The following is a 7,512-nucleotide window of genomic DNA, read 5'->3' on the forward strand; positions in this document are numbered from 1 at the left end:
GGGAAAAACCTGACAGGCTGGTGGTACAAAAGTCCATTGGTAGAGCAACTTCTTTACAACCAGCCTGTCCATACATGTATCAAAATTTGGCCGGTCCCTTTTTAACCAGACACATTTTGATCCATGTATGGCCGACTTAACTCAAGGTAACAAGTTTGTTCTGTTATCTCATCAATCACTGAGACTGTGCCAAAGTCTACATCTCCTGTGTATGAATTAATAAAACTAAAGTGCACCTCTTAGAGAGATAATAATACTTTACTTTATAATGCATGGTAACATGTCAGAATGTAACAACAAGTTCATAAACAGTAGCCACTACTTGTACCTTTTGTAACGTTTTGGGGTTGATTTACTAAATCTGGAGGGTGCAAAATCTGGTGCAGTTCTGCATAGAAACCAATCAGCTTTCAGGTTTTTTTTTTTTGGTCAAAGCTAAATTGAAAAAGATGAAGTTACAGTATAAGCTGATTGGCTACAATGCACAGCTGCACCAGATCTTGCACTCTTCAGTTTTAGGAAATCAACCCCTTTGTCTCATAAGCCATGTATGTTGTAGTAGATCTTTGCACCAATGAATTGATGCTCCATGTAGTGTATATAATGACTGACTACGTTTGTTGCAGGCTCTGTTCATGACTTATGAAGTATGCCACAGAATATACTTTGCAATGTAAATACCATAAACATCTCTTTAGGCTAAAACCCACCAAAGAGACATATGAGAAAAAAGGATGAAATATAAAAAATAAATATAATATAAAGAATAAAAAATAAAACATGAAAGTATTTGTAAAACTAAAAAATCTAATTAAAAAAAAAATTGATAAATCACAAATATATAAATGCACGGGAACAAAGAAAAAATGAATTATAAAGGAACAACCAAAGGCAAAGAGAGAAAGACACAATAGAAAAAGACTAAACTTTTACACTAATGGAAGATAAAATCATTTAATTAAAGAAATCTAATTCCATAAAGAACAATAATATGACCATAAAAATCTTGTTAACTTCCTACCTAGACATATTCCGAAGCAATGTGAATAGACCCAAAAAGTCCCCAATAAATCACGCGAGCATAAATAATACTCCATGTACATCAGGATGGGTGCAGAGCCCAGTCAATGCCAGAGAGGGGCATCCCAACAGTTAATTCATAAATGTGGCTAACATCCCACTCGAAGTTGAGCCCGTAAGGAATGCAAGATGGAAGATCCAGAACATCTCTCTCCGGCACAACAACCGGAAAGCATCACCCCCCCTCTTAGGGACCTTAATCACCTGGACTTGCAAAGCTGACTTGTCTCCATGATGACACATATTAAAGTGTTTGGCTACATTTATTGACTGATTCTTCTCAGCACTGTGTATGTGCGCATGAAGATGGTCCCGAGCCACCTTGTGGTTCTTCCCACATATTGATTGTGGCATAGACCACAGGTGATTTTATATATATATATATATATATATATATATATATATATATATATATATATATATATATATATATATATATATATATATATATATATATATATATATATATATATGACATAGCTGGTATTGCAATTGTAAAAGGAGCAAATGTCAAATTTTTTCTGGTTTACCATAGAGTAAAACTTTTTACCCCCCAGGATGTGGCAACAACATGAACATCCCACTGCACCGCATTTGTAGTTCCCCTTAAAGTGTAACCACTAACAAATTTAGTAATTTCTGTGTTAAAAAAGCTAGGGGATAAATAGCGACCCAGAGTAGGAGCCCTCCGGGGCACTATATTGATACCTTCCTGTAAAATGTTGGCACAAACCTTGTCAGTATATAGTATGGGCAACTATCTATTAATGGCCTTCCTCACCTCTTTGAATTCTACACTATACGGGGTGGATAGAGTTAATCTATTTTTCTGTACATTTACTCGATTTCCCTTCTTTTTTAGCAGGTTATTCCTGTTCTTACGTTTAGCAACAATCCAAGCTCTATCAACCATCCATTTAGGGAACCCCCTATCCAAGAATCGTTTACATAAAAGGATAGCTTCCTGATCAAATTGTTGGTCATTGCTGCAGATACGTCTGACCCACAGAAACTGACCCACAGGGATATCCTTAATTGTGTGTTTTTCGGGTGGCCAGACTGAGCTAATAGTAAAGAATTGCCTGACAGAGGTTTTCTATATAAAGTAGAGGAAACCGAGTCAATGCCTGTTAGGCCCCTTTCATACTCGTGCGACTTTTCCTGTGACTTTGGACATCAGAGTCGCATGACAAGTCATACCCCATGATTCCCAATGATACCTATTTATATCTCTGCAACTTCAAGTCGCACCGACTTCAAAGTAGTCTCTGTACTACTTTGGTCTGACTTTGATGCGAGTTGAGGTCCATAGACCTCAAGTTTACACAGGCATTCCCTGAAATTGCATCAAATTCGTGCCCGCAAAATCGCAGTAAAATCGTGTGACTTTCAAGTCACTGCAGTGTGAAAGGGGCCTAAAACGAAAACCCAAGTAGCATATCTCCCTGTCATCAGCATGGCCCGTAAAAGCTAGCATTGGTTTCAAATCTTAAAATATTATTTTAATGAAGGGAAAAGAAGAAAATGGTTCATGAAAATACAGTATCTTACCATACCTCTCAACCGTTCCGCATTCGCCGGGACCGTCCCAGGATTTGATGCAAGTCCCGGCGTATCGAGCCGCAGTCCTGAAGTGGAGCCCAGTGCCAGAACATGTTCCAGCACTTGTTTCCAGGGACTTGTCTGGAGGGATCATAGTCAGCCTAGCAGCTTGTGCGGGGTGTATGGGTTACTATACATGGTGATGCAGTCTCTTTATTGCAGCCGACATAAATTACTGTGACAGGCAGCAGGTGGGGGGATGTCGGCTGCAATAGAGAGACGGCATTGCAGGTGTGTGGTATCACCAGGGCAGGGACTAGGTGGGGATGGAAGTGTCCGTGATCGCTGACACCCGACATTTGCCCCATCTCCTGCAGGATGTCCCCAGGTTTCCAGCGCAGTGAACGCCGGCACTGTAGCAGCCGAGTGGCATGCTTACAGCAGCTACAGTGTGAGAGCACTGAGGGAAGTTTCCAATAGGCTTCTCCTCAGCTCTAATATGTGTTCTGACAGGGCAGGAGGAGGAGCCTGAGAAGGAGATCTCCCGATGCTGAGGTCCCTGGAACTGTCTAAGGAGTCTGTGCAGCTAAAGTCTGTGCTTGGGGCAGAAAAAAGAGGCTCCAAAAATTTGGAGGTGAGTGTATCTGTATGGAAGGGGGGATTGTGCTTTTAGCTGGGATTTGAGGGGGGGGGGAAGAGATTTGTGCTGGGGGGGGGGGGTGGTTTGGGATAAAATAATTTGTGTAAGAAAAGAGGTTTGGAGAGGTTTGGTGAGGCTTTATGATGGAAGGGGTGTATGGGGTTTAGGATTTGTGCTCAGAGGGGAGATTAGGGGCAAGATAACTTGAGTAATAAGGAGAGATTTGGGGAGAGTTTATGCTGAAAGGAATGATATGGGGGGATTTGTGCTGAGAGGGGGGATCTGTGCGGGGAGGGGGGAGATGTGAGGGATGATTTGGTGGGGGTAAGGGAATTTGTATAAGAAGGAGGGGTTTGGGGCATTTATGCTGCAAGGAGGGATATGGGGGAATTTTGTGCTGAGAGGGGGGATTTGTGTTGGAAGGGGGTATAAGAGGGCAATTTGTGCTAAGGGGGGGATTTTTTTCTAGGAGGGGGTGATTGAGGGGAAATGTTGTGTTGAGAGGGGGGATTTGCACTGGAAGGGGGTATATGGGGCTGAGGATTTTTGCTGAGAGGGGGAAGATGGAGGGGATTTGTGCAGTGAGGGGGGATTTGGGAGGGTAAGAGGCTTTGTTCTAGAAGGAGGTTTTGAGGGGGGGAGGAAGATTTATACTGGAAGGGAAGATTGGGGGGAGGGATTTGTGCTGGGAATTTAGGTAAGGGGGGTAAAATAAACTGTGCTAGAAGGGGTGACTGACGGTGGTATTTGTGCTGTAGTGATGATTTTGGGGGGAGAAAGGAAAGTTATACCAGAATCTGTATTTGGAGGGGGGGGGGGGGGTGTGCTGGGAGGGTAAGATCCTGGGGGGATTGGGATGGAGAAGATCCCATGTTACAATGTGGGAGAGGATTTGTGCTGGGAGGGGGGGGTTGGGGCAAAGAGGATTTGTTCTGGGAAGGATGAGTGTGTGCAGGTTAGTGCTGGATTTTGCGGAGGGGGTGAGATGCATATTTTTGGTGAAACGGTAAACTGGGGGAGAGTATTGCTTGTGCTAGCACAAGTCCTCTCCCCTCCCAACAAAGCACACCCCCCCCTGTATATATCTATCCACAACTCTACCCCACATTCTAACACAAGTCCTCTACCTCCCAAAATGACCCCCCAACAAATACCCGAAGCCTGAGTCACCAGCTCTAATAAATGGCTTTTAGCATTCTTTCACTGTTTTGATGGTAAGTGATAGCTCCAGAGCTGCAAATCCAGCATCTTTTGGCTGATATGCTTATGTGGATGAATGTATTATTATTATACAATGCAGTTGATTTATTAAAGGCAAAAAGCGTGTTCCTTTGAAAGGAACATTTCACTTTGCAATGGAATTGTCTTTTAGCTTAGTGAATTTGGTGAAAATTTACTTTGCAAAGCATACCCAATCACTTGACAAAAAAAAATTAAAAACAGCCATTTTGCTTGCATGTGATTGGATGATGAAGGTTAGGGCCGCTAATAGACTCTGTACCCCACTGGTTGCCCTGACTCTGCAAATCCTCAACCTACAGGCCATTAACAATATTACAACATGAGAAAACAATATGCAAACTATTATTCATTTATGCATTCATTTATTATTTATTCAAATTGGCTGGCTCCCTTAAATAGAGTTCCAGAGAAGTGAAAGCAGACCCTCTGTGTTAAAACAACTTTAGTCATTAGAGCAGATTAAGAGGATAAAAAGGGTTAAAGTGTTACTTCTTGGAATCTGGAAGTTTTCAGCTAGCTTCTAGTAATGTGATTAGGGTAATCCTTGATAATGGGTTATAGCAAATCTGGCAAATCTGTAGGATATCCTTATTTTACTTTAACCACTTGCCGCCCGCCATATAGAAAAATGTTGGCGACAAAGTGGTTTCAACATCCTGACTAGACGTCATATGACGTCTTCAGGATATTGAGCCGCTGCGCGCCCCCGGGGGCGCACATCTCGGCGATCATTGTTGCAGGGTGTCAGTCTGACACCCCGCAGCACCGATCTAGGTAAAGAGTCTCTGATGGAGACTCTTTACCACATGATCAGCCGTGTCCAATCACGGCTGATCACAGTGTAAACAGGAAGAGCCGGTGATCAGCTTTTCCTCACTCGCAGCCCCCCCGAGGATGCCCACACTGGACCACCAGGGATGCCACTAGGACCACCAGGGACGCCACTTGGACCACCAGGGATGTCACAACCAGGTATGCAACAATGGGCATCACTGATTGGCAGGCATTATTGTTTGGCACTGATTGGCATCCATCAGTGACATAAATTACAGTACATCAGTGCCACCTATCAGTGCCCATCCATGCCCATCCGTGCCACCTATCAGTGCCCATCCGTGCCGCCTATCAGTGCCCATCTGTGCCACCTATCAGTGCCTATGTGTGCCACCTATCAGTGTCCATCAGTGCCGCCTATCAGTGCCCATCCATGCCGCATATCAGTGCCACCTATCAGTGCCCATCAGTGCCCATCATCAGTGCCCATCAATGCCACCTCATCAGTGCCACCTCATTGGTGCCACCACATTGGTGCCCATCAGTGCCGCCTTATCAGTGGCCATCAGTGCAGCCCCATCAGTGCCCATCAGTGAAGGAGAAAACTTACTTAAAAAGTTTTGTAATTGAAACAAAAAAAAAAAAACATAATTTTTTCAAAATTTTCGGTCTTTTTTTTATTTGTTTAGCAGAAAATAAAAATCCCAGAGGTGATCAAATGCCACCAAAAGAAAGCTCTATTTGTGGGAACAAAATAAAAAAAAATTAGTTTGGGTACAGTGTAGCATGATTGCGCAATTGTCATTCAAAGTGCGACAGCGCTGAAAGCTGAAAATTGGTCTGGGCAGAAAGGTGTATAAGTGCCCTGTATTAAAGTGGTTAAACTCTTCTTGTATTACCTTAATAGTATTGTATCCAATAAGATTGCAAGTAGCAAAGAAGTGAACAGGGCATAGATGTGTGGACATGCAGTGTCTTTAAAGAATGTATGAACTGACTTCCAGTGGCACCACAAGTACCAGAAGCTGGGTTGAGTAAATGATGTCTGTATGCAGGGTCTTTTAAAGAATCTAAATGAGCTATGTCCGCTCACCATACCGGAGACTGAAGCTGCTGGCAACAATGCACTTGATAAATAAAACCCTCCCAGGAACTCCCTCTGGATCCTGGCTCTGAAAAATGGCGTCTGGCATCACCACACCACACTGTGGTCTACCTGGATCTGAAGTGCAGGCGTCGCTGGATGACCTGGAACAGCCTCCGGTCCTCTGGGTGTAGCTGCATGGCTCCCGCTGTGTAGGCCACAAATCAGCAGCAGCTCACAACACACATACTTGCCAACAGTCCAGATTTTTCTGGTAAAATCTCGATTTTGGAACCCTTGTCCCGATCAGAGCTCGTCCCGATTAATTTCCCAGGATTTTGCCTTTGTCCCGGGAAAATCTGGAATGTTTTAGGAAAAAACAGCCGGCGGGCTACAAAAAGTAGCCACCGTCACAAGGATTGTTTCCCCTTGTGTTCAATGGAGAGGGGAGGGGCAGCAAATCAGCTTCTCCCCTCTCCACTGAACACACACACGAGAAAGCCAGGAACTGCTGGGAACTGTAGCTGCCGTGCTGCTGGGGGACACAGAACGCTCTCTAAGGAGGGCTCCGCTGCTGCTCCTGCCAGGGACACTGAAGTAAGGAGAGCTCTGTTGCTGGGGGACACAGATCGCTCTGTAAGGAGGGCCCTGCTGCTGCTGCCAGGGACACTGAAGTAAGGAGGGCTCTGTTGCTTGGTGACACAGATCACTCTGTAAGGTGGGCTCCGCTGCTGCTGCCAGAGACTCTGAAGTAAGGAGGGCTCTGTTGCTTGGTGACACAGATCACTCTGTAAGGTGGGCTCCGCTGCTGTCAGCTGCTGGGGACACTGAAGTAAAGAGGGCTCTGTTGCTGGGGGACACAGATCTGTAAGGAGGGCTCCACTGCTGGGGGACACCAGATGTAAGGGAGGGCTCCGCTGTCAGGGACACCAGATGTAAAGAAGGGCTCCGCTGCTGGGGGAAACCAGATGTAAAGGAGGGCTCCGCTGCCGGGGGCACCAAATTTAAAGGATGGCTCCACTGCCAGGGACACCAGATGTAAAGGAGGGCTCCGCTGCTGGGGACACCAGATGTAAGGAGGGGCTCCGCTGCCAGGGACACAGATCTGTAAAGAGGGCCTCTGCTTCTGGGGGCACCTGATGTAAGGACG

At 45.0% G+C, this 7,512-nt stretch overlaps 1 protein-coding gene across 1 annotated transcript in view; it reads right to left on the reverse strand.

Moving 5' to 3' along the window:
* The window catches only part of AMER3 (APC membrane recruitment protein 3), a 46,136-nt gene extending 39,333 nt beyond the window's left edge, over positions 1-6,803 (reverse strand). Inside the window, exon 1 of the mRNA XM_073625825.1 lies at positions 6,495-6,803. The gene's annotated coding sequence lies outside the window, so the exon portion shown is untranslated. The remainder of the gene's footprint in view (positions 1-6,494) is intronic.
* Positions 6,804-7,512: the final 709 nt, after the last annotated feature.

This window comes from Aquarana catesbeiana, linkage group LG04 (genome assembly GCF_042186555.1).
Source record: "Aquarana catesbeiana isolate 2022-GZ linkage group LG04, ASM4218655v1, whole genome shotgun sequence".
NCBI classification, from domain to species: domain Eukaryota; kingdom Metazoa; phylum Chordata; class Amphibia; order Anura; family Ranidae; genus Aquarana; species Aquarana catesbeiana.